The sequence below is a fragment of the Notamacropus eugenii genome, chromosome 3 (assembly GCF_028372415.1).
Source record: "Notamacropus eugenii isolate mMacEug1 chromosome 3, mMacEug1.pri_v2, whole genome shotgun sequence".
In the NCBI taxonomy this organism is placed as follows: Eukaryota; Metazoa; Chordata; class Mammalia; order Diprotodontia; family Macropodidae; genus Notamacropus; species Notamacropus eugenii.
Window position 1 is genome coordinate 472,538,129 of NC_092874.1, and position 27,498 is coordinate 472,565,626.

At 42.5% G+C, this 27,498-nt stretch overlaps 1 protein-coding gene and 1 pseudogene across 2 annotated transcripts in view; one reads left to right on the forward strand and one right to left on the reverse strand.

Annotated features, from left to right (window-relative positions):
- ITGA9 (integrin subunit alpha 9) overlaps window positions 1-27,498 on the reverse strand; it is a 406,938-nt gene that overhangs the window by 357,121 nt on the left and 22,319 nt on the right. The window lies entirely within an intron of this gene.
- LOC140532306 (nuclear transport factor 2 pseudogene) overlaps window positions 3,220-27,498 on the forward strand; it is a 41,303-nt pseudogene continuing 17,024 nt past the window's right edge.

The window sequence follows — 27,498 nt, forward strand, 5'->3', positions numbered from 1 at the left end:
GGAGGCAGAGACAACACTCCATTTTCTTTGTACCTATACCTAGCACAGTCCTGAGCATGGAAAAAGCTGAATTAAACCAAAATTGAATTAACCGGGGCCTGGAAGTGATGAGAAATGGAATCACCTGACTGGAATAAATAAGGAGGCAATTGGACAGGATGCAAGGCAAAATCTAATACTCACCTCCAAGAAATGAGAGGAAAATTCAAAGAGTCCAGATAATTGATAGATGAACTAACCAACCTCAGAATCACTTACTTCTTGACTTTTTCCAAGGTCATTGAATATCAGATGACAATAGAAATCATCTAACAGCCAAAGCTTCTTAACCTTGGGTCTATAAACTTGATCTTAAAAAAAAATTATGACAATTGTGTTTAATTGGTTCCATTTGTAATCCTCTGTATTTTATCTTATGCATTTTAAAAGTATTGTTCTGAGAGAGCTTCACCAAACTGCTACCAAAAAGGGCCACAAGACCAAAAAGGTGTAGCCTCTCTGATCTAGCCAGGGCCCCTCCTATTCCAGAGGAGGAAGGTATATTGGTGGCAGAGCCATGACTGGGTCTTGTGACTCCCTGGTCTAGCGTTCCCTCCACTAGCCCTGGCTACCACTCAGCTCCAGCTCCCGCCCCCAATCCTCTGGTCAGAGGAGCACCCCCTAATCATAGCCAGACTCTCAGTCATACAAACAGATCAGCAGCTCTGTGACTCACACACCAGAGGCCCACACAAACAAATACCCAGGGGCCAGAGCATGTAGGGAGGGGGATATGACCCTAAGGGCAGAGGCCAGCTCCTCTCTGTCTATCCCAAGAATAGAATGAATCGAATTACCATGTTTCCCACATGGTTTTGAAATTCAGAAGGTTTTCCTGTGGTTCAAGGAAAGGGCAAACCCTCGCCCCAGCCTCCAATGATCATAGCAGGTGATGCTTCTCAGCTTCTCCTAGCCAAGCATCATAAGCTAAATATGCGGTTTGTTCATGGGACCAGTGCTCCCAACCTGTTTCCATATTAAAAAATCTTTCCATTGTACCTGATACCCCACCTTCAAGACTGCACAGGCCAACCCCCGCTCCAGGAACGCTCTCTTTCACCTCTTCCTGTTAAAATAAAATCCCTTGCTTCCTTCCGACTCAGCTCGAGCATTCCCTCCTATATACACCCCAACGTGACAACCTCGGTCACATGTGTCACCTGACCCTAGAGTTACTTGGCATTTGTACTTGGTATTTAATTATCTATGGAAGTGTTCTATCCTCCCAGGAGAATGTCAACTCCCTGGGCACAGGGATGTTTGTCATTTTCCATAGAGTTGCTGGATCTCTTCCAGGAATTTGAGAGGCCAGCAGCACAGAGTGGTAGAAAGAGCCCTGATCTCAGTCAGAGGCTCTTAGATGAGTCTCTCAGAGTGTCAGTGGCCTCAATTTCCTGATCTGTTAAATAAGAGACCTGGATTAGTGAGCCCTGAATATCCCTCCCAGCCCAGACTATGCAGAATGAGTGGCCATATTCATCACAATCTCTAGACTGGACGGAAGGGACCTCAGAGGTCGACCTGGGCTAGACATGAAATCCCTGGGGTTCTTTCCCAGACTGACTTGCACCAAAATACATTGTTTTAATAAAACCTGAATGTCCAAAACAAACATTGTTTCCTCTCTCCCCTACCCAGCTTTAAAAGTCATCATTACACAGTGCAAAGGCAAAATTTGCTGCTATTTGGCAGCCTTCTTTGGGCCACTTATTCCCACTACCCACTGAGCCAGAATGTGCCAGGCATTCAGATAACAAGCTGCCATCCAGACTTTCTGGCCAGTCTGGCCGAGAGGAGCATGCTGGTCAGTTTTTCTTACGGGGTTGCGGCACATACATGGTTCTCCTTGGGGACCCCAGAGCTTCCCAGCTTTCCAGATGGTAGTGACTGTTAACAAAATCACCCAGAGATTTCTTATCAAATTCCTCATTGCGCCTCCTGTCTAGTCAGCCAAAAGCAGAGTCTGATGTCATCAGTCCTACCTAGGGCTGGGTAGTTCAGAGACTTGACTCAATTCTCTCCCTAAGAAAGAGGGAGGGTGGGATGAAGAGAGAAGGAGAGGGAAGGGGCAGAATCTGATATGCCTTTACTCCATGCCCACTACACATCAGGCTCTGTACTAGGCATTAGGGATATTAAGAAAAATCCCAGGTCTAGTATGCCTTTTTCAGTTGTGGGGTGTATGGGGTGTTCAGGGAGGGCTTGCATCTCTGGGGTGAGGGCTGCTGAGCATTTTACAGGGCTGCTCATCCACATTTGGTGTCCACCCAGCTCCTACCTGTGGCTCCAAGAAGCTGTAGCATGAACAGTGGCCACTCCCTGGTAAACAATCTAGGGTAAACCAGGTTAAGGGTAACTGAGGAGCCTCAAACTGGTCAGAAAGTTAGGGACTTTCCCCAGTGGAATGGGCAGATGAGAACAATTTGTTCCAAGGGCCATGAAGGCAGCTGAAGCAGGCATCGTGGGGCACTTAGAGCTTGGTCAGACATCAAAGACACCAACGCGGTCTCCTGCATCCCAAGCCACCACCAGTCATCCCGACTTTTGTCTTGCCACTGGACTTCGATGACTCCCATGCTGATGACTTTGTGCAGTTCTGCTAATTGAAATCGTGAGTCAAGACATCAGTCTATGATGTCACTCGTCCTCTTCAAAAACAAAGGATAAACATCCAGTTGTAAATGGCCAAAAAGATAGAAGACGGTTTAGCTAAATGGAAGGATGGTAGTTCCTAAATGAAAGGAAGTTTCCTCCTAGAGGCAGATCAAGGAATTGGCCCCTTTGGCTTCATCACAAGCCCAAAGGAAAAGAGAAATGCGTCCAAGTAGCGAGACTCTCAGTAACTTCGCCTTTTAGTGCTCACTGGTGTTTGTCCTTCATTTTCAGAGAGGACCAATAACATCCCGGGGTGGTCTTGACTCATGAGTGAACTGAATGTAAATGAGGCAGAGTTACCCAAAGTCATGGATGACTGTGGCACCTCTGATGTCTGACCAAGCTCTGAGTGCTCCATAGTGCCTGTTGCAGCCACCTTCATGGCCATTGGAACAAATTGTTCTCATCCACCCATTCCATGAGGGAAGCCTTCACATTCCTGAGGTAGACACTCCCCTAATTCACTAACCGGTTTGAGACCCATTGGTAACTCTTAACCTGGGTTAGCTAAGACAATTTACTGGGATGTGGCCACTGTGCATGCTACAGCTTCTTGAAACCAGGCGGACAGCAAAGGTGAGTGAGCAGGTGTGAAAAGAGCTCAGCAAGTCCTCACACTGGAGCGGTTACTCCTCCCTGAATACCCCTACACTGCTAAGGACCACCATGAAGTCAAGATCACGGAAGCGAATAAGCACATATATACATACAACCCTGATGCAGAGGACATAGAAAAGGATTTATTAAGCGCTTACTGTGTACAAACCACTGTATTAATGATCTCTTCATTGTCAGATGATGGGTTCTTCCCAAACCCCATTCTCTCTGTTGCTTTGGACACTGTTGACCACCCTTTTCTCCTTGATACTCTATTCTTGTGAGATTTTGGCTCACTCCTCCTACCTATCTGATAGCTCCTTCTCTGCCTCCTTTGCTGGCCCTTCATCCAGGTCATTGTCACTGACTGTGGGTGTCCCACAGGCCTCTGCCCTGGGCCCTCTTCTCTTCTCCCTCTAGACTACTCCACTTGGTGATGCCATCAGCCACCATGGATTCAATTATCATCTCCATGCTGATGGTTCTCACGTTCATGGATCCTGCCCTAACATCTCCACTGATCTCAAGTCTCACATGTCTGCTTATTGAACATCTCAAACCAGTCCAGTGTGCCTCTGAAACTCAAGGCGTCCAGAAGTGAACTCATGATCTTTTCCAAAAACCTTCCCCTAAGGTGGCCTAGCGCTACCAGACCTTAAACTGTACTATAAAGCAGCAATTATCAAAACCACTTGGTATTGGCTAAGAAACAGAGAGGTAGACAAGTGGAATAGACTTGGCACTCAAGATGCAGTAGGCAAGGAATATAGCAACCTTCTGTTTGATAAACCCAAGGACCCCAGCTTCTGGGATAAGAACTCATTGTTTGACAAAAATTGCTGGGAAAACTGGATAACAGTGTGGCGGAAATTAGGCATAGACCCATACCTGACACCGTACACAAGAATAAAGTCCAAATGGGTACATGATTTAGGTATAAAGATTGATACCATGAATAAACTGGAGAAGCAAGGAATAGTGTATTTATCAGATCTATGGAGAAGGGAAGAATTCTTTACTAAAGGAGAGATAGAATGCATTATGAAATGCAAAATGGATAACTTTGAGTACATTAAACTGAGAAGTTTTTGCACAACCAAACCCAATGCAAAAACCTTCCCCTGTTCCTAACCTCACTATAGCTATTTTTTATTTAATATTGTATTTTTCCCAATTACATTTAAAAACAAATTTAACAATTCTTTTTTCATATTTTGAGTTCCAAATTCTCTCCCTCCCTTCCCTCCCACCTCATCGAAAAAGCAACCCTATCACTGTTGAGGATACCATTCCTCCCAGTCACCCAGGCTCTTAGCCTCAGTGTCATCCTTGACCCCTCACTCTCTCTCACTCCTCTCCAATCTGTCACCAAGTCCTCCCTTCCATGTTTCGACCTTCCTACATTTCTACCATCTCTTGTGAATGCCCTCTTTTCTCCTCTGATCCTCCACCTTCCAGGTCTCATGCCTGGATTATTGCAACAGCTTCTTGGCTTTGGACTGTGGCTCCCCGCCACATTGCTCCCCATTCCGATGTCTGCCATACCCCATCTTCCACCTCCTGCTACGGTGCTGACCTCCTAGCCTGAATTCCCAGTTCTATAGTTGTGTTCCCATGTGCTTCAGCTCCTTGGATACCAGAAATTTAAAGAAACTCAATTATTGGACTAGCCTGGACTTTCTGCTCACCCCTCCCTCACACCATGGATCTTCTTTATAAGACAATCTACTAAAAAAAATACCATATGACCTGAAAGAAGAAGCTGCTCATGTTCAAAGCCAAGGCTTGGAGGCACCATCACCGTCCATAAGAATCCAGAGGACAGTCACTTTGACCAGGAATTTGATCAAGCCCAGATCATTGGACCATTACTCTTCATTGGATTCCACTTCATTCCCACTTATGTTTTCAACCATGGTCTGGCTAGCTTTCTAAAATCTCCAAACTATGAAATCTGCCCAGAAATCTGATCCAGAGGGCAGTAAGCCCATCCCCACCCCTCCCATGTGTACGCAATCCTGTGACCTCCTAACCAGCACTACCCTCTTCATTCCATATTCCTCTCAATTAAGATTTTGTCAAGCTGATTCTACCTTGCCATCATAAAAGCTCTTTGGATTGTTACTATCAGCATAAAACTGAATTCCATGCCAGGAAACTGAATTACTTTCATTTGAACTGTCTTAGGAAGATTCTGAAAATTACCTGGCAAGATAAGGTACTGAGGTCCTTGCTCAAACTAAACTGCCAGGCATTCAAACTCTACTGCAGAGAGCACAACTCCCATAGGCTGGCCACAATGTCTGAATGCCGAACATATGCTTGCCTAAAAGACTATTACTCACATATGACAAGCACTCATATGGTGGTAAGAAGAAGCTATACAAGGACACTCTCAAGGTCTCTCTTAAGAACTTTGGAATTGATTGTGTGACATGGGAGACACTGGCACAGGACACTGGCACATGGTATGCCCTCATCAGAGAAGGTAATGTTCTCTATGAGCAAAGCAGAATTGAAGTAGCTCAAAAGAAATGTGAGATATGCAGATTTAGAGAATCCACCCCAAATGTGCCCAATCTGGTAGAGCCTTCTGAGCCTGTATTGGTCTGATCAGCCACAGTTGGACTCATTGTAATTTGACTCTAACAGAGTGATGTCATTTTGATCCTCTTCCAGAACAAAGGACAACAACCAACCACCTTGTCATCAATAGGGCCACAGGTAACTTATCTCACCATTAATTGTGAGTGGAGAGAAAGAATATTTTGTTCAGGAGACACTTCACCTATGGAATGGATAAGACTACCTTGGCTACCTAGGGGCCTGAGATAGGAGCCCACACTCTGTGGCTGTACCCAGTGTGTGAATGCCTTGGAATTGACAGAGGACCATCCCAACTTCTGAGTCTCAAATCTTGTGATTACTAGGGAAGTACACTGACTGACTGAGGTAGAGCAACAACGATAATGAAGAATTACATTCCCTTAGATTAATGTTGCTGTTCAGTGACTCAGTTGTGTCTGAATCTTCATGACCCCATGAACCACAGCTTACCAGCCCCCTCCATCCTTAACTACCTCCAAGTCTGTCCAAGCTCATTTATCCTGCCTCCATGACACTCTATCCATCTCATCCTCTGCCATCTCCTTTCCCTTTTGCCTTCAATCGTCTTCAATATTAGGGTCTTTCCCAGTGAGTCTTTTCTTCTCATTATGTCGCCAAAGTATTTAAGCTTCATCTCCAGTATTTGACCTTTCAGTGAACAGTCAGGGAACCTCTGATGACCAAGTGAGGCATAAACAGGAAGATACAAGTTTCCAAAGCTAGGAAGTACTTTCCTAGATAATGTCCTGCACGTAGTCCAAAGGAAGAAGGAATCCCCTACAGATGGCAAGGGACTCCAGCTGATTCTATTTAAGGATAACATTGTACTGAATGTATCAAACCCTAGATTACTATAGGATTACATGAATGAAACCTGAGGCTCCTCAAAATGGGTCAGCTAACAATTCACACAGGAAAAATCAAATGGATGAGAAATGAGAATGAGTTAGTCCTTTAGTGCATACATCTTCAGCAGGTACTGAAGAGGAACAAACTGGGTTGAATAGGAGTTGAATAAGAGGAAGAGGGGGGCTGGAATTACATTGAGAAAATTATTCCTTCTTTCAACAGTCCCAAGTTTCTCCCTAATAGATGACCCTATCTTTGCAATATCAATATACTTCCAGTGATGCACCATGGCTACATCATTCGGGGTACCATACGTCCCAAAGAATCCAATCACTGGCAAGTGACTCAAAGAGTAAAGGAAGATAGCTTGATGGATGGGGCTAGCCCTGGAACATCTATGAGGATTTACATGGAAGAAGCATAAAGACTTCATCAAGGAGGTAGGACCTTAGGTAAGTCTCTAACCTTCAATTTCCCTTTAAAAAAAAAAAATAAGCTTATTTCAAGAAGTTTGGCCATGAAGGCAAAGAAAAAGACTTTCCTAAATCTCTGGAGCACAGTACTGAAGAATATGACATAAACTTAGTTGATAAAGCAGTGGCAGGTGTTGAGAGGATTGACTCCAATTCTGAAAGAAGTTCTATTGTGGGTAAAATGTTATCAAAGAGCATTTCCTGCTACAGAGAAATCTTTCATGAAAAGAAGAGTCAGTTGATGTGGCAAACTTCAGTGTTGTCTTATTTTAAGAAACTGCCACAGCCATCCCAACCTTCAGCACCATCAACATCAAGGCAATACCCTGTACCAGCAAAAAGATTCTGACTCGGGGGGCAGAGCCAAGATGGCGGAGTAGAAAGAGGCACATACGCTACCTCCAAACCCACTGCCCATAAAATACCTGTGAAAAAAAAAGAACAACCTGTGAATTCTGGAGCAGGAGAAGCCACAGAACGGAGCGGACGAGATTTCTGCTCCAAAGAGCCTGAAAACCTCTCATAAAAGGTCCCTCGTGCCCCGGACCCAGAGCAGAGCCCAACCCTGCCTCAGTGGTGCAGCGCCAAAAGGAGCGGATCCAAGCAGGCTTCAGGGAGGGAATCTCCAGCGACCGCACGGGTCTCCACCCACAGGTGAGAAGGGTCGGTGAGAGGGTCTCTTTGGCGGGTCGAGATGGGAGTGGGGTGCCCCCATAACTCAGGCCCCCTTGGGAGGCAGCAGCTGAGGCAGCGGCAGACCAGGGCTCCCCAAGCAGGCAGGAGCCCAGATCCATTGTTGAAGGTCTCTGCATAAACCCCCTGAGGGAACTGAGCCCGTGAGGCGGCCCTGCCCCCACCTGAGCACCTGAACTTAATCTCACACTGAATAGCAGCCCCGCCCCTGCGGAAACCATGAGGCTGGGAAGCAGCATTTGAATCTCAGACCCCAAGCGCTGGCTAGGAGGATCTGGAGGCGAGGTGGGTGTGAGGAGAATATTCAGAGGTCAAGTCACTGGCTGGGAAAATGCCCAGAAAAGGGAAAAGAAATAAGACTACAGAAGGTTACTTTCTTGGTGAACAGGCATTTCCTCCCTTCCTTTCTGATGAGGAAGAACAATGCTTACCATCAGGCAAAGACATCGAAGTCAAGGCTTCTATATCCCAGCCCACCCAGTGGGCTCAGGCCATGGAAGAGCTCAAAAAGAATTTTGAAAATCAAGTTAGAGAGGTGGAAGAAAAGCTGGGAAGAGAAATGAGAGACATGCAGTCAAAGCATGAACAGCAGGTCAGCACCCTGCTAAAGGAGACCCAAAAAAATGCTGAAGAAAATAACACCTTGAAAAATAGGCTAACTCAATTGGCAAAAGGGGTTCAAAAAGCCAATGAGGACAAGAATGCTTTCAAAAGCAGAATTACACAAATGGAAAAGGAGGTTCAAAAGCTCACTGAAGAAAATAGTTCTTTCAAAATTAGAATGGAACAGATGGAGGCCAATGACTTTATGAGAAACCAAGAAATCACAAAACAAAACCAAAAGAATGAAAAAGTGGAAGAAAATGTGAAATATCTCATTGGAAAAACAACTGACCTGGAACATAGATCCAGGAGAGACAATTTGAAAATTATGGGACTACCTGAAAGCCATGATCAAAAAAAGAGCCTAGACATCATCTTTCATGAAATTATCAAGGAAAACTGCCCTGATGTTCTAGAACCAGAGGGCAAAATAAATATTCAAGGAATCCACAGATCACCGCCTGAAAGAGATCCAAAAAGAGAAACTCCTAGGAGCATTGTGGCCAAATTCCAGAGTTCCCAGGTCAAGGAGAAAATATTGAAAGTAGCTAGAAAGAAACAATTCAAGTATTGTGGAAATACAATCAGGATAACACAAGATCTAGCAGCTTCTACATTAAGGGATCGAAGGCCATGGAATATCATATTCCAGAAGTCAAAGGAACTAGGACTAAAACCAAGAATCACCTACCCAGCAAAACTGAGTATAATGCTTCAGGGGAAAAATTGGTCTTTCAATGAAATTTGAGGACTTTCAAGCATTCTTGATGAATGACCAGACCAGAGCTGAAAAGAAAATCTGACTTTCAAACACAAGAATGAAGAGAAGCATGAAAAGGTGAACAGCAAGGAGAAGTCATAAGGGACTTACTAAAGCTGAACTGTTTACATTCCTACATGGAAAGACAATATTTGTAACTCTTGAAACTATTCAGTATCTGGGTACTGGGTGGGATTACACACACACACACACACATGCACATGCACACGCACACACACGTGCACACACACACACACATAGAGACAGAGTGCACAGAGTGAATTGAAGAGGATGGGATCATATCTTAAAAAAATGAAATCAATCAGTGAGAGAGAAATATATTGGGAGGAGAAAGGGAGAAATGGAATGGGGCAAATTATCTCTCATAAAAAGAGGCAAGCAAAAGACTTATTAGTGGAGGGATAAAGAGGGGAGATGAGAGAAAAACATGAAGTTTACTCTCATCACACTCCACTAAAGGAAGGAATAAAATGCACACTCATTTTGGTATGAAAACCTATCTTACAATACAGGAAAGTGGGGGATAAGGGGATAAGCAGGGTGGGGGGGATGATGGAAGGGAGGGCACGGGGAGGAGGGAGCAATTTGAGGTCAGGCACTCATGGGGAGGGATAGGATCAAAAGAGAGAACAGAAGTAATGGGGGACAGGATAGGGTGGAGGGAAATATAATTAGTTCTTACACAACACTACTATTATGGAAGTCATTTGCAAAACTACACAGATCTGGCCTATATTGAATTGCTTGCCTTCCAAAGGGAAGGGGTGGGGAGGGAGAGAGGGCAGATTGGCAGACAGGGGCAATTAGAACACTCGGTGTTTTGGGGTGGGGGGAGGGGACAAAAGGGGAGAAAATTTGGAACCCAAAATTTTGTGAAAATGAATGTTAAAAGTTAAATAAATAAATAAATTAAAAAAAAAAATAAGTGTTAAGAGTTGGGTAATTTTAAAAATCTGCCCCAAGTCAAAACTCTAAGAAGATAACAACTCTCTCACCTAGAGGCTGAACAGCAAACCTGCTCACTTTTCCCCTGCCCCCTTATTTCCAGCCCTCCTCTCTCCCTATCCCTCTGTCAGATGCTGTCATCTTCCATGGAGATTTTGGGGACTCTGACCACAAAGTTTTACTTTGAAGTCCAATGTGATTACATGGATCGGCTGGATCGGGGACCAAAAAAAACCAATGATTTCTACGATCTTTCGGGGGCATCTTAGGACTGTTAAATCATTGTGATATTTGCTAACATCTAGTTGGATGTTTGCATTTGCAATTTCTGCTATCAGAAAATTTCAGCACCACTCTTTAAAAATTGAACATCTAGTCTGAGTCCTGCTGCCAGGGAGAAAAAGGAGCATTGATTTACAAGCCCAAAGTAGCAAAGACCAAAGATGTGCTCAACTGAGGAAGAGATTGGCACACTCCCCAGTCATTATTCTTTTCGTTGTTTTTTAAATTAAAAAATAACTCTTTATTAAAATAATGAATTTAAGCAGCAAACATTCAATAGAATGGTCATAATGCCAGCATTTAGATCACCTCCTAAGTACAATTTGGTACGGGTTGTTTTTTTTTTCCTCACTAATCCTTTGGAGGATAAGGTATAGGGAGGAATCCAGACCTGTTATTATATTAGTGTAGCGAACTCCCAATGAGAAAACTCCCTCCATATATTCAGGTCAGCATTTATACCCTGCTCTCTTAGTGATTTGCTTGGGGCCCTAAGAGGGAAAATGACTAGTACTGGGTCATATCAGAAGTAAAATTTGAGCCACTTTAGACCATGATCTTTCTCTTTAGCTTATTCTCAATTCCTGAACATCCTTAATTCTTTCCTCCTCCTTCCTTCATGCCTTTGAAGACCGAAATCCTTGGTGTATCTTCTCACTCATTTACTTCAGTTTGGAAACCCTGCAGGTCTGTCCCCATGTGCCTGGTTCTGGGGCTTCATAGATGGTTAAGTCAGAGCAGCAAGCCTTGCTTTATTTCTGGGAGTTTCCTCTTTTACAACCAGCAGAGAAAAGAAAATATAGTGGCTCCTTCTACCCCATCCCAGCTTCTCTGCTCTAGCTCTCTGGCCCATTCATCCATTAATCAATAGCAGGATGTTGCACCCCCTTGAAGTCAGACACCATTTTTCATCTTTGTCGTTTCATTCCCAGTGCTAGGTTTAGGGCCTTACACATAGTAAGTGCTTAATAAATGCTTGTTGAATTGAATTTAACTGAATCTCCATATTGACAATGTGGAGTTTTTCCAATCATAAAAAAGCAATCAGAAACCTTTGGCTCAATCATTGGGAGCCTCCAGCAATAGCTGCTGGAGAAAGTGTTCCATGAATGAGCCATAGCATTTTTCTCAGTATAGAGTTTACCTCTAGTAACTAGTTACTTTTTGGAAACTGCCTATATCTGATACAATAGCTTTTTGAAAATTCGTATCTTTTTTTTCTTACTAACAACTGTTAGATTTTGAACATCTTAAACAGAAAAGGTAAAGGTGTTTAAACACAGAGTGAAAACGTTTTCATAACCAGCATCAGTCTTCTTCTCACAAAGCAAGCCATGACCATCATGATCCTCGGACAGAAAAGACATTACAACTACATATTTCATTTCTCCTGGTTCAACTCTAAATGGACTCTCATTTATGGGGGGGGGGGGGGGGAGGGGAGTGCCCCTGACTTGGGACTCCACTCCATGGATGGACACACTCGTCCTCATCCAGGAAGGCCCTGGAGCACCACAAGGACCCTTGGAGGAAGGAGGTACAAAGTGAGGCCAGAAAGCAGAAGTTCACCATCTGATAATTTCCTAGCCTGATTTGTCTTACCAACAAGATTTTTGGCTATGACAGAAATGTAGTCAATAAATATGACTTGCATTACCTATTTCAAATTGCTTACTCTCTCAGGGATGGGGGAAGGAGTGGGAGGGAGAGGGAAAATATGGAACTCATTTCTTTTAAATGAATGTTAAAAATTGTCTTCACATGTAATTGAAAAAAAATAAAATATTATTCAAAAATTAAAAAAGAAATAAATATGACAGGTTTTTCAATCCTTTTCAATCCACTGCCTTCGGATTTAGACTTCCAAGAAGGACTGCCCAGCATGGTGTGCTATTAAAGAAGGCACAGTGCTCTATAAGCAAAGTGGAATTGCAGTAGCTCAAAACAAACACAGATGTGCAAATTTAGAGACATCTGCACCCCAAATGTTCATAGAGGCTATCTGTGCCTGACCAGAGGTAGAACCTTCATACGGGTCCGATCAGCCACAGTTGGACACACTGTAACTGGTCCAGCACAGTGATGTCATTTTGGTACTCCTTGAGAACAAAGGTTACTGAGCTGAGCACTTGATGGCTGGGGAAACGTAGGAGAGGCCAGATGTCATTGAGTAGGACTGTGCTGAAGCCACATCTCCAGGAGATCAACATGAAAGGCCAGAATGAGGGAGAGGTCCTGAGCCAGGAAGAGAGAAGATTCTGAGTGAAGAGGACGTCAGCTGTTGTGAATCTCGGGGAGACCAATTTCCTTCACTGTGTCACTCACTTTCCCGTTTCTAGTATATAATCCTGAGCTTGTGGTCAGGATTGAAGATATGGAACAGTAACTAGGAGGAGGTTTAGGAGATGTGCAGAGAGAGATGCCTCCATATAGGAGCACAAGATCTGTTTTCTTTCCATATTACGGCTTTTTTATAGTACAAAAAAAAAACATCAAAACTCTCTGCCATCACAGAATGCTAAGTAAAACTCAGCCCTGGAAAAGCAAGAAGCTGAGTACAGTGTAGAGAAGCCAGATGGGACAGGACTCAGGGGCGATTTACAATCGAAAGATTTCACATTTTTGAACTTTACACAATATACCATTCCACTCCCCTGACTGTTCCTAAGACTCAGCCAAACTGCCTAGGGTTACTCCAGAGTATGTTGCAGCCTCTAAATGTGGGCTTCCTGGGCTAAACCCCAATTGCTCTACCCCTGTAAGCTATTTAATCAGAGACTAAGTGGATTACTCATCTTTGCCTATAAGAAAGACTTCACAATGTGTCAAAGTCACATCACATCTTTTAAAAGTAGTGGAACAGGACTGGGGAGGAGCCAAGATGGCAGAGTAGAAAGATACACCTATGCTAGCTCCCAACCCACAGCCCATAAAATACCTGTAAAGAAGAACTCCCAACAAATTCTGGAGCAGCAGAAGCCACAGAACAACGTGGCAGAGGAGATTTTTGTTCCAGAGAGACCTGAAAAACTAACACAAAAGGTCCGTTACACACCAGACCCAGAGCAGAACCCAGCCCTGCCTTGGCCCAAGAGGAGTAGATCCAAGCAGGCTTCAGGGACAGAGTCTCCAGCGGCAGCGCAGGTCCCTCCACCCACAGGCACCAAAGGTCAGTGAGAGGGTCTTTTCAGCTTGCCGAGAGGGGAGAAGGGTGTCTCCATGACTTGGGCCCCCTCAGGAGGCAGCAGTGGAGGCGGGAGCAGACCAGGGCTCCCTAAGCAGGCAGGAGCCCAGATCCATTGTTGAAGGTCTCTGCATAAACCCCCTGAGGGAACTGAGCCCTGTGTGGTAGCCCTGCCCCCCAACTGAGCACCTGAACTTAATCTCATACTGAATAGCAGCCCTGCCCCCGCCAAAAGCCCTGAGGCTGGGAAGCAGCATTTGAATCTCAGACTCCAAGCACTAGCTGGGTGGATCTGGAGGCGAGGTGGGTATGGAGAGGAAACTCAGAAGTCAAGTCACTGGCTGGGAAAATGCCCAGAAAAGGGAAAAAAAATAAGACCACAGAAGGTTACTTTCTTGGTGAACAGATGTCTCCTCCCATCCTTTCAGATGAGGAAGAACAATGCTTACCATCAGGGAAAGACACAGAAGTCAAGGCTTCTGTATCCCAAACATCCAAAATAAATATTCAATGGGCTCAGGCCATGGAAGAGCTCAAAAAGGATTTTGAAAATCAAGTTAGTGAGGTGGAGGAAAAACTGGGAAGACAAATGAGAGAGATGCAAGAAAAGCATGAAAAACAGGTCAACACCTTGCTAAAGGAGACCCCAAAAAATGCTGAAGAAAATAACACCTTGAAAAATAGGCTAACTCAATTGGCAAAAGAGGTTCAAAAAGCCAATGAGGACAAGAATGCTTTCAAAAGCAGAATTACACAAATGGAAAAGGAGGTTCAAAAGCTCACTGAAGAAAATAGTTCTTTCAAAATTAGAATGGAACAGATGGAGGCTAATGACTTTATGAGAAACCAAGAAATCACAAAACAAAACCAAAAGAATGAAAAAATGGAAGATAATGTGAAATATCTCATTGGAAAAACAATTGACCTGGAACATAGATCCAGGAGAGACAATTTAAAAATTATGGGACTACCTGAAAGCCATGATCAAAAAAAGAGCCTAGACATCATCTTTCATGAAATTATCAAGGAAAACTGCCCTGATGTTCTAGAACCAGAGGGCAAAATAAGTATTCAAGGAATCCACAGATCACCGCCTGAAAGAGATCCAAAAAGAGAAACTCCTAGGAACATTGTGGCCAAATTTCAGAGTTCCCTGGTCAAGGTGAAAATATTACAAGCAGCTAGAAAGAAACAATTCAAGTATTGTGGAAATACAATCAGGATAACACAAGATCTAGCAGCTTCTACATTAAGGGATCGAAGGCCATGGAATATCATATTCCAGAAGTCAAAGGAACTAGGACTAAAACCAAGAATCACCTACCCAGCAAAACTGAGTATAATACTTCAGGGGAAAAATTGGTCTTTCAATGAAATAGAGGACTTTCAAGCATTCTTGATGAATGACCAGACCAGAGCTGAAAAGAAAATCTGACTTTCAAACACAAGAATGAAGAGAAGCATGATAAGGTAAACAGCAAAGAGAAGTCATAAGGGACTTACTAAAGCTGAACTGTTTATATTCCTACATGGAAAGACAATATTTATAACTCTTGAAACTTTTCAGTATCTGGGTAGTGGGTGAGATTACACACATACACACACACGCACACGCACACACACACACACATAGAGAGACAGAGAGCACAGAGTGAATTGAAGAGGATGGGATCATATCTTAAAAAAATGAAATTAAGCGGTGAGAGAGAAATATATTGGGAGGAGAAAGGGAGAAATGGAATGGGGCAAATTATCTCTCATAAAAGAGGCAAGCAAAAGACTTTTCAGTGGAGGGAAAAAGAAGGGAGGTGAGAGAAAAACATGAAGTTTACTCTCATCACATTCAACTAAAGGAAGGAATAAAATGCACACTCATTTTGGTATGAAAACCTATCTTACAATTCAGGAAAGTGGGGGAGAAGGGGATAAGCAGGGTAGGGGGGATGATGGAAGGGAGGGCATTGGGAGGATGGAGCAGTTTAAAGTCAACATTCTTGGGGAGGGACAGGATCAAAAGAGAGAATAGAAGCAATAGGAGGGCAGGATAGGATGGAGGGAAATATAGTTAGTCTTACACAACATGACTATTATGGAAGTCATTTGCAAAACTACACAGATATGACCTATATTGAATTGCTTGCCTTCCAAAAGAGAATGGGTGGGGAGGGAGGGATGAAAAGAAGTTGGAACTCAAAGTTTTAGGAACAACTATTGAGTATTGTTCTTGCTACTAGGAAATAAGAAATACAGGTAATGGGGTATAGAAAGTTTTCTGGCCCTACAGGACAAAAGAGAAGACGGGGACAAGGGAAGGGAGGGCTGATAGAAGAGAGGGCAGATTGGTGATAGGGGCAATTAGAATGCTCGGTGTTTTGGGGTGAGGGGAGGGGACAAATGGGGAGAAAATTTGGAACCCAAAATTTTGTGAAAATGAATGTTAAAAGTTAAATAAATAAATTAAAAAAAAATAAAATAAAAAGTAGTGGAACAGAAAAATATTAAAAGAATGGGATCTTGTCCTGGCAAGAAGCTTTGGAAAACCTGAATGAAGAAATGAAGGATCTATCCCCCCACTCACTGTGATCCAGAGGGTGCTGGCGAGCTTGGCCACAGATCCATCCCAACAGTTCAACAAACAGCATGTGGCATGTATTTCACATCGACCTTATTTGGTACATGTTGGAGCTGTTTTGTTTTGTGTTTAAAAAGGGAAAATTTCCTTTATTTCAGTCCACTGCGGCAGTTCAGAGTCAGGGGAGGTTGAGACCCAAAAGAAGGCTCGCCACTGCTCCTTCCAAATGGCTCAAATGGCCAGGCCCTTCAGGAAAGGACAATCTGCAGCCCGCAAATTAAGCTGCTGAGATGATGAGACTCATTGCCTGAATCTTTTGCAAGGTGAAATGCAATGAGGCATTTTGGAAAAAGAAAGATTTCTCTAACCTCAGCCCTGCCAGGTTGGAAGCAAGATGCTCCTCCCTCCACATCCCAGGTAAATCTACAAACACACATCTGGAGAAGAAAATTGGGTGGTGCAAGAGGCATGCTTCCTGCTAAAAAATGAAGGGCCAAATGGCCAAACACTGCCTTGGCCAGGAGGAAAATGTGCCTGCTCCCAACCAGGCCAGGGGAAGGGGAGCCAACACCAGAGACAAGTCTCTCCTTTCAGAGCACATCCAGACCCATACCTAAAAGCCAGATGTAGAATATGTCAGCTGATCATCCAGGGGAAGAGAATGAGATGCACCTTTTTTGATGCAATTTTAGAGTGCCCAACAAACAAAAGACTAAAGGCACCCAGGGAAGAGGGCTGCTTCCAGGTTGTTCCAGACCTGGGAGGAAGACAGGGAGTATGAAGGAGAACAGGGAAGGGATGGAGTAGACAGTCCCCCATTGGTGAAGAAGTCAACATGCAACAACAGAAGAGAAAGAAGAGAAAGAGAAGGAGAAGGAGGAGGAAAAGGAGGAATATAAATATAGTCCTGGAAGGGTTAGCAACAAATATGACTTGTATTACCTATAACAAATTGCTTACTGCCTCAGGGATGGAGGAAGAATAGGGAGAGAATTTGGAACTCAAATATTTTTTAAATAAATGCTAAAAATTGTCTTTATGTGTAATTGGAAAAAACAAAATATTTGAAAAATTAAAAAATAAATGACTGAGTTTTCAATCTCTTCAATCCTCAAATATGACCTCATCTGATCCTTACAATAACCCCATAAGGTAGATACTACTATCATTCACATTTTATATATCAGGAAACTAAGGCTGGGAGGCTAGAGGATTTGCCCGGGGTCATAGACCCAGTAAGTGTCTGAGGGAACTTTTTTAACTCCAGGCTTTCTCCATCCAAGTCCAGCATTCTATCCACCACTCCATCCCAGAAGGCAGCTAGGTGGCACTACAGTGCACCGAGCACTGGACCCGCAAAACTGAGTTCAAACCAAGCCTCTGATACTTCCCCTGGTCTATTCACTTAATCTCTCTGTGCCTCAGTTCCCTCACATGTAAAATCTCTAAAATGAGAATAATAAAAACCCTATCCTCCCAAGGATGTTGTGTTGGAAAGATCCATCACAGGATGTTAAGTAAAACTCAACCCTGGGAAAGCAAAGTATTTTGTAACATTAAAGTGTCACATAAATGCTATTAGTATTATATTATTACTGCTACATCATTTAACTATCTCCTGGGTGATTCAGCATAAATGGATCCATGAAGGAAAGTGGTAGTAGTAGTAGTGGTAGTAGTAGTAGTAGCAGTAGTAGTAGTAGCAGCAGCAGTAGTAGTAGCAGTAGTAGTAGAAGGAGTGGTGGTGGTGGTAGTAGTGGTAAGGAGTAGCAGAAGTAGTAACAGTAGTGGTAGCAGCAGCAGCAGTAGCAGCTAGCTTTTAGATAGCACCTACTATGTGCCAGAAACTGTGTTAAGTACTTTATAAACAGAGAAGGTGAATGCTATCCCCATTTTACAGTTCAAGAAACTGAGTTGAACAGAGGTTGACTTGGCAAGATCACTGATGTCTAAGGTAAAATTTGAACTCACATGTTCCAGACTCTAGGCCCAGTGCTCTACCCACTGCCCCACCTAGCCTTCTGACGACTAGAGCACCGAGGCATAACATGTGGGAGGAGACAGAAGAAAAGGGAAAGGATATGGTACAAAGAAGCAAAAACCTGGAGGAGAAACTTGCAGAAAGGAGAGGCATCAAAGTGGGCTTCATCTGCTGGGGAAGGGTTTTGAATGTGATGGGATACAATTGTGTAGGAAGACACGACAAAGACGAAGAATTCAGAGAAATGCGGGAAGCTTTGTGAGAGCCGACATTAAGCAAAATCTGGAGAATGAGGTAGGGTGAGTAGAAAGATAAATGTCCATGACAAATTCTGAAAGAGAGGGGGAGATAACGACCCCTCCTCCTGCTCCTCAGCAGAGGGGGGGGCTCCCAGTGCGACATACCCTGCCAGACAAGGCTTCTGGATCCAACTTTGTGCTTAACTGTTTTTCTTTGTGACCACGGAAAGTTCAGACTAATTAAAGACAAAAGACCTCAAGAAAACATTTTTAAAAAAAAAGAGATAGCAAACAGGTCCCTATTGTTACGGACACCCTGCGCCATAGCAGAGAGATCAGTTCCTTTGTCAAGAAAAAGGCATATTTGCTAGATCTTTTTGCTTCTGCAGTGATGGTGGCAGCTCAGGAAAGGGAGCAGTGAGTCAAGTTTTTACACCATCAATAAGATTATAAGACAAAAGTACCACCTCCTATCCCATCAGCATCATATCACAGATTTACAAGGGACCTTAGAGGTCACCAGGTCCAATTCCCTCATTTGTTTTCAGACAAGGAAACAAGCTCAGAGTGGTTGAGAAATTTGTCCCAAGGTCACACAGCTCATAAATGCAGGGAGGGAAGGAGAATGGGACAGTCCAGTGCCTAGACTTGATAAATAAAAGAGTCAGGTTTGGAGGGTTAGCCTACCTCTAAGGTAAAATAGCATCTTCTATAACTAGAGAGAAATCAGTGAGATTCCCCTGAGGAGTCTTCCTAAAACTAAAATGAGCAACTTTCATCAATATGGATATTTTCCAATCAATTATTTAGTGATTTTTTTAAAATTAATGATAGGCCCTAGACAATTTTTTTCAAAGAAAATTAGGCTAGATATAAGTTAGAAATGATCATAAGAGATGATGCATAACTGGGGATTCAGACAGGGGTTCATTAGTGATAGGGTTAGGAAATGGAACTGAGATTTCCTAAGGCTCCTCATAGGCTGATCCCTTTCCTCCTCTCCAGACTTTGGCCATTACATACTTCTGCCCAATTGCCTACTTCCATGTCTGGCCTCCCGGCCAGTGTCCCCCATGGCTGAAATATGCTCCCTTCTCCCCCTCTTCTAATCTCTGCCTCAATTAAAGGTTCAGGTCAGAGGGTGCCACCTCCAAAAAGCCTCTCCTATCCCCTGGTTGCTATAGTTCTCTCCCTCCCAGAAAAGTATTTGCTTTTCTGAATATGCCATGTGCCCCCATGAGAACACAAGCTCCTTGAGAGTAAGGATTGATTGATTTTTGTCTTGTCTTTGCATCCCCTAAAAGTCCTATTCAAACATCATGTTGAAAATGTGAGGGGGGCGGAGCCAAGATGGCGGAGTAGAAAGACACACATACGCTAGCTCCGAACCCACAGCCCATAAAATATCTGTAAAAAAGAACTCCCAACAAATTCTGGAGCAGCAGAAGCCACAGAACAAAGGAGCAGACAAGATTTCTGTTCCAGAGAGCCTGGAAACCTCTCATAAAAGGTCCTTCGCGCTGCAGACCAGAGCTGAGCCCAGCCCTGCTTTGGCCATGCAACACCGAGAGGAGCGGATCCGAGCAGGCTTCAGGGATGGAATCTCCAGCAGCCGCGTGGGTCCCTCCACCCATGGGCCCCAAAGCTTGGTGAGAGGGTCTTCTCAGCTTGCCAAGAGGGGAGTGGGGTGCCCCCATAACTCAGGCCCCTTCAGGAGGCAGCAGTGGAGGCGGGAGCAGACCAGGGCTCCCTAAGCAGGCAGGAGCCCAGATCCATTGTTGAAGGTCTCTGCATAAACCCCCTGAGGGAACTGAGCCCTGTGTGGTGGCCCTGCCCCCACCTAAGCACCTGAACTTAATCTCACACTGAATAGCAGCCCCGCCCCTGCCAAAGCCCTGAGGCTGGGAAGCAGCATTGGAATCTCAGACCCCAAGCACTAGCTGGGTGGATCTGGAGGCGAGGTGGGTATGGAGAGGAAACTCAGAAGTCAAGTCACTGGCTGGGAAAATGCCCAGAAAAGGGAAAAAAATAAGACTATAGAAGGCTACTTTCTTGGTGAACAGGTATTTCCTCCCTTCCTTTCTGATGAGGAAGAATAATGCTTACCATCAGGGAAAGACACAGAAGTCAAGGCTTCTGTATTCCAGCCCACTCAATGGGCTCAGGCCATGGAAGAGCTCAAAAAGGATTTTGAAAATCAAGTTAGAGAGGTGGAGGAAAAACTGGGAAGACAAATGAGAGACATGCAAGCAAAGCATGAAAAACAAGTAAACACCCTGCTAAAGGAGACCCAAAAAAATGCTGAAGAAAATAACACCTTGAAAAATAGGCTAACTCAATTGGCAAAAGAGGTTCAAAAAGCCAATGAGGACAAGAATGCTTTCAAAAGCAGAATTACACAAATGGAAAAGGAGGTTCAAAAGCTCACTGAAGAAAATAGTTCTTTCAAAATTAGAATGGAATAGATGGAGGCCAATGACTTTATGAGAAACCAAGAAATCACAAAACAAAACCAAAAGAATGAAAAAATGGAAGAAAATGTGAAATATCTCATTGGAAAAACAACTGACCTGGAACATAGATCCAGGAGAGACAATTTAAAAATTATGGGACTACCTGAAAGCCATGATCAAAAAAAGAGCCTAGACATCATCTTTCATGAAATTATCAAGGAAAACTGCCCTAATATTCTAGAACCAGAGGGCAAAATAAGTATTCAAGGAATCCACAGATCACCGCCTGAAAGAGATCCAAAAAGGGAAACTCCTAGGAACATTGTGGCCAAATTCCAGAGTTCCCTGGTCAAGGAGAAAATATTACAAGCAGCTAGAAAGAAACAATTCAAGTATTGTGGAAATACAATCAGGATAACACAAGATCTAGCAGCTTCTACATTAAGGGATCGAAGGCCATGGAATATCATATTCCAGAAGTCAAAGGAACTAGGACTAAAACCAAGAATCACCTACTCAGCAAAACTGAGTATAATACTTCAGGGGAAAAATCGGTCTTTCATTGAAATAGAGGACTTTCAAGCATTCTTGATGAAAAGACCGGAGCTGAAAAGGAAATTTCACCTTCAAACACAAGAATGAAGAGAAGCATGAAAAGGTAAACAGCAAAGAGAAGTCATAAGGGACTTACTAAAGTTGAACTGTTTACATTCCTACATGGAAAGACAATATTTGTAACTCTTGAAACTATTCAGTATCTGGGTAGTTGGTGGGATTACACACACACATGCACATGCACATGCACACACACATAGAGACAGAATGCAGAGTGAATTGAAGAGGATGGGATCATATCTTAAAAAAATGAAATCAATCAGTGAGAGAGAAATATATTGGGAGGAGAAAGGGAGAAATGGAATGGGGCAAATTATCTCTCATAAAAGAGGCAAGCAAAATAATGTAGGGATAAAGAAGGGAGGTGAGAGAAAAACATGAAGTTTACTCTCATCACACTCCACTAAAGGAAGGAATAAAATGCACACTCATTTTGCTTACAATACAGGAAAGTGGGGGATAAGGGGATAAGCAGGGTGGGGGGGATGGTGGAAGGGAGGGCATGGGAAGGAGGGAGCAATTTGAGGTCGACACTCATGGGGAGGAACAGGATCAAAAGAGAGAACAGAAGTAATGGGGGACAGGATAGGATGGAGGGAAATATAGTTAGTCTTATACAACACAACTATTACGGAAGTCATTTGCAAAACTACACAGATTTGGCCTATATTGAATTGCCTGCCTTCCAAAGGGAAGGGGTGGGGAGGGAGGGAGGAAAAGAAGTTGGAACTCAAAGTTTTAGGAACAACTGTCGAGTACTGTTCTTGCCACTAGGAAATAAGAAATACAGGTAAAGGGGTATAGAAAGTTATTTGGCCCTACAGGACAAAAGAGAAGATGGAGACACGGGCAGAGAGGGATGACAGAAGAGAGGGCAGATTGGTGATAGGGGCAATTAGAATGCTCAGTATTTTGGGGTGGGGGGAGGGGACAAAAGGAGAGAAAATTTGGAACCCAAAATTTTGTGAAAATGAATGTTAAAAGTTAAATAAATAAATAAATAAAATTTTAAAAAAAAATGTGACCCGGACTCTTGAAGACTCTACCAAGAGAATATGAACTCAGTCTGGTTCAACCACAAGGGAAGGCATCAGGTAGGGCCCTAGGTGACAGACTTGGTCTCTTTTCTGAGGACCAGCCAGCAGTGGGGAAAGCTGAGAAGAGGGAGAAATACACAGGAAAGTATGGTTCTGGAGAAAGAAATAAGAGGCCCAAGATTGTAGCTTACACAAAAGTCTTATGTGTCTGTCATAGGCATTTTCTTCAAAATGTTAACTCATAGGGAATCAAAGAAAAAACTAGTTGAAATAAATGACAACTTTAGCATAGTTGCAGGATATAAAATAAACCCCCATATATCACCAGCATTTCTACATATTACTAACAAAGTCCAGCAACAAGAGGAAGGGAAATTCTATTTAAAATAACTGTAGACATTATAAAATATTTAGGAATCTACCTGCCACGGCAAACCCAGGAAACATATGAATACAATTACAAAACACTTTTCGCACGAACTAAGTCAGATCTAAAAACTTCTGGGAAAATATCAGTTGCTCATGGGTAGACACAGTTAATATAATAAAAATGGTAATTCTACCTGAAATAATTTAGTTATTCAGTGCCATATCAATCAAACTACCAAAAATTATTTTGTCGAGCTAGAAAAAGTAATAACAAAATTCATGTGGAAGAACAAGAGGTCAAGAATATTAAGAGAGTTAATGAAAACAAATGCAAAGGAAGGTGGTCTAGCCATACCAGACTTAAAACTATATTTATAAGGCAGTAATTATCAAAACTATTTGGTACTGGCTAAGAAAAGAGAGTGGTGAATCAGTGGAATAGGTTAGGTACGCAAGACACAGTAGTCAATGACTATAATAATCTACTGTTTGGATAAACACAAAAACTCCAGTTTCTGGGATAAGAACTCATTATTTGACAAATCTGCTGGGAAAACTGGAAAACAGTATGACAGAAACTAGGCACAGATCAATATCTTACACCGTAAACCAAGATAAGGTCAAAATGGGTACATGATTTAGACATAAAGGGTGACACCATAAGTAAATTAGGAGAACAAGGAATCGTTTACCTGTCAGATCTATAGCGAAAGGAAGAATTTATGACCAAACAAGAAATAGAGAACATTATGAAGTGCAAGATGGATAATTTTGATGGCATTAAAGTAAAAAGGTTTTGCACAGACAAAGTCAATGCAATAAAGATTAGAAGGAAAGCAGAAAGCTGAGGAACAATTTTTGCTACCAGTGTTTCTAATAAAGGCCTCATTCCTAAAATACATAGAAAACTAAGTCAAATTTGTAAGAATACTAGTCATTCCCCAATTGATAAATGGTCAAAAGGTATGAAAAGGCAATTTTCAGAGGAAGAAACTAAGGCTATTTATAGACATATGACAAAATGCTCTAAATCACTACTGATTGGGGAAATGCAAATTAAAACAACTCTGAGGTACCACATCACACCTATCAGATTAGCTAATATGACAGAAAGGAAAATGACAAATGGTGGAGAAGATGTGGGAAAACTGGAACACTAATTCACTGTCGGTGGAGCCGTGAGCTGATCCAACCATTCTGGAGAGCAATTTGGAACTATACCCAAAGGGCTATAAAACTGTGCATCTAGCAACATTAGGTCTATATCCCAAAGATATCATAAGGGGAAAGGACCCACGTACAAAAAATATTTATAGCAACTCTTTCTGTGGTAGTGAAAAATTGGAAACTGAGGGATGCCCATCAGTTAGGGAATGGTTGAACAAGTTGTGGCATATGAATGGAATGGAATACTATTGTTCCATAAGAAATGATAAGCAGGAGGATTTTAGAAAAACCTGGAAAGACTTATATGAACTGATGCTGAGTGAAATGAGCAGAACAGGAGAATCTGGTACACAGTAACAGCCACAATGTTTGCTACCCAATTTTGGTAGACTTAGCTGTTCTTAGCAATACAATGATCTAAGACAATTCCAAAAGACTCGTGATGGAAAATGCTGTCCACACCACGGAGTCTGAATGCAGACTGAAGCTGACTGTTTTCACTTTTTTGTTTTTTCTTTCTCATAGTTTTTCCTTTTTGCTTTGATGGTTCTTTCATAACATGATTAACGTAGAAATATGTTTAATATGATTGTATATGTATAACCTATATCAGATTGCTTGCTGTCTTGGGGATGGGGAAGGAAAGGGAGGGAGGGAGAAAAAAAGTTGGAACTCAAGATCTTATGAAAGCGAATGTTGAAAACTATCTTTACATGTAATTGGAAAAAAATAAAATACTGTTAATTGAGGGAAAATTAACTTGTAGGCACTGGCCAAACAACACAAAGAATAAAATTGACTACATCTTAAAAAACAGGAAGAGGCTTATTGACATGGAGTTGGCCTTGAGTCAGCTGTCTGCGCACAATCAGACTACCAGTTTGTCAGATATAAGGTCAAAATTTATAATAAACAAAAAGAAAACATAGTAATGAGAAAAAGAAATGGTATACAAGAAAGGAAATTTAACCTTGAATTACTTAAACAAACTACTGGAAATCAAAAATAGGAAATGGACAGCAGAAATAACTGACTATAATAATTTCATCCAGAGGTTAAACCAATATAAATTAATTGCTGAGGCAGCAAGGTGGTATAGTGGATAGAGAGCCAGGCCTAGAGTCAGGAAAACACATCTTCCTGATTTCAAATCTAGCCTTAGACATTTACTAGCTGTATGACTCTGGACAAGTCCCTTAACCCTTTTTGCCCCGGTTTTCTCATCTGTAAAATGAGCTGGAGAAGGAAATGGCAAACACTTTAGCATCTTTGCCAAGAAAACCCAAAAAGAAGTCACAAAGAGTCAGATACAATTAAAAAACAACTAACCAACAAAAAATTAATCGCTACAGCCAAGATAACAAAAGAGTCCAGAAAGTATCTTAGTCAGCAAACATTAGGCTTTCTTACTAAATGGAGAGAGATAGTTGCCAAAGGCAATAACAGGTTACAATATAAACTCATTTATAAAATCTTAGGAAGCAGGATGATGGATGATTATGAGCAATATTGTCTCATAAAGCAGAGAGAAGCAGTGGAGGGGAAAACCAGTCTAGAGAAAGCTTGGCAAAACATCCAGTTAAACAGAATCACCCCAAAAGCATTCAAGAGTGAAAAAAAAGACTACAACAGAAGAAAAATGGGGGTAGAATGGCAAAAATGACTACACTATTTTCTCTTTCTAGGATAATGGAGTGACACACTTTGACCCCAACATCACAGTCCATGAAATGCTTATAGAGGAAGGAGAAATATCACCAAAGAGAACAAAAATGGGGAAATCAGTCAGATTGGATCAGGTATATGTAGAAATCCATTCGTAAGGCACTCTAATTGAGAGAGCATTTGAGATACTGGTATACAAGGTCTAAAAGGGCATAATCTCAGACCTTACTGATACTCCCTCAAAAAAAGTGGTCAAGAAAACATTAACAACTAATAAACTCTATATCTACTCCCCCATCTATATAAAGCCTTTGTGGAGCTTTTCTATACATAAACATGGCAGCATTAATAGGGAACAAATGAGCTTTTTCTAATGACATTTATCAATGGATCACTTACCATTTCACAATTGACTTAAAAATAAAGAACACACAAAGCCTCACTATGATAATTGTTTGTTAATTATAAATTTGCCTCAGCAAAACAAAACACTTCCTTACTGGCTCCTTTCCAACAGGGGATCTCCCATCCATACATCAAGATCATTCAAGATTCCTTGGGGGAAATCACAGCAGAAATGACCCTGTTCAATGATCCTCTGATAGCAAACATCAGACAAGGCATAAAACGAGATGGATGCTCACCAAAAACAGTCACCACCGTGATGGATGAGACCCAACACAAAGTCCAGCTGGAAGAGAAGAACTCTGGATGATGAGTCCTCCAGATGCTCGTGCTTGCACATGACAGTGTGTTGACTAGATTGAATCCCAAGACAGTGTCTAGAAGAGATCTGTAATCACACAAAGGAGTCTGGCCCAACGAGCTAAGGTGCAAAAGACCAAACAGATAATGTCTATGGTCCAGATTTCAACATGTATCTGAATAATACAAGCCTCTAGAAACTTGTCCAAAAGTATGTCTATCCTGGGTGGATCATGCAAATAGATAATGAGCTACTAGGCCCTGTTGAAAGGGAAAGTGCTTCCAGCAATTTTTAGGAGTGCTTTTCAGGAAAACTACTTTCAGGAAATCGTAAAGTGCAAGCCTCCCATGAGAGTAAAGTCCCATCTTTTCAATACTAACATCTTACCATTGCTTTATGGGACACCACTGTCTCTGAAGAACTAAAGGTGACTGTCCCAGTGAGAGCAATAGAAGAGTACATGGTGGGTATGGCATATAACCAACAAGGAACTCTGAAAGATAGGAGTAAAGGATGTTATCATGAAGCCCAAATACAATATTTGGCACTATATAAATGCTAGTTATTATTAGATTATTAACTGTTATGACAGAAAGAGAAGATGGACCAGCCATAGGAGGAGAATGAGGACTGATGGGCAGGTGCCCTGTGTGTTCTACTAGTACCCTTGGAATGCCAGGGGAAGCAAGGGAAGCCTCCAGTCTACTGGTGCACTCTGGAGAGGCCACAGATAGGAGTCCCATGTGATGGACAGGCATGAATAGGTCGTGATCTGCCCTAAACATGGTTTGGTGGAAAGGAGAAAGGGTGAACTGAGAAGAAACCGGAGAAGGAAAAGAACAAAGGATGACAGATTACAGCCTCAATCACTCAATATTAAAAGACCAAGATGAGAACAGTCCCCAACGCGTTGGGTAGATACTCTAAGGAGCATTTCTAGAAGGACATGAATTAGCACTGGATGGAGAAAGCATGCATGGGTCACA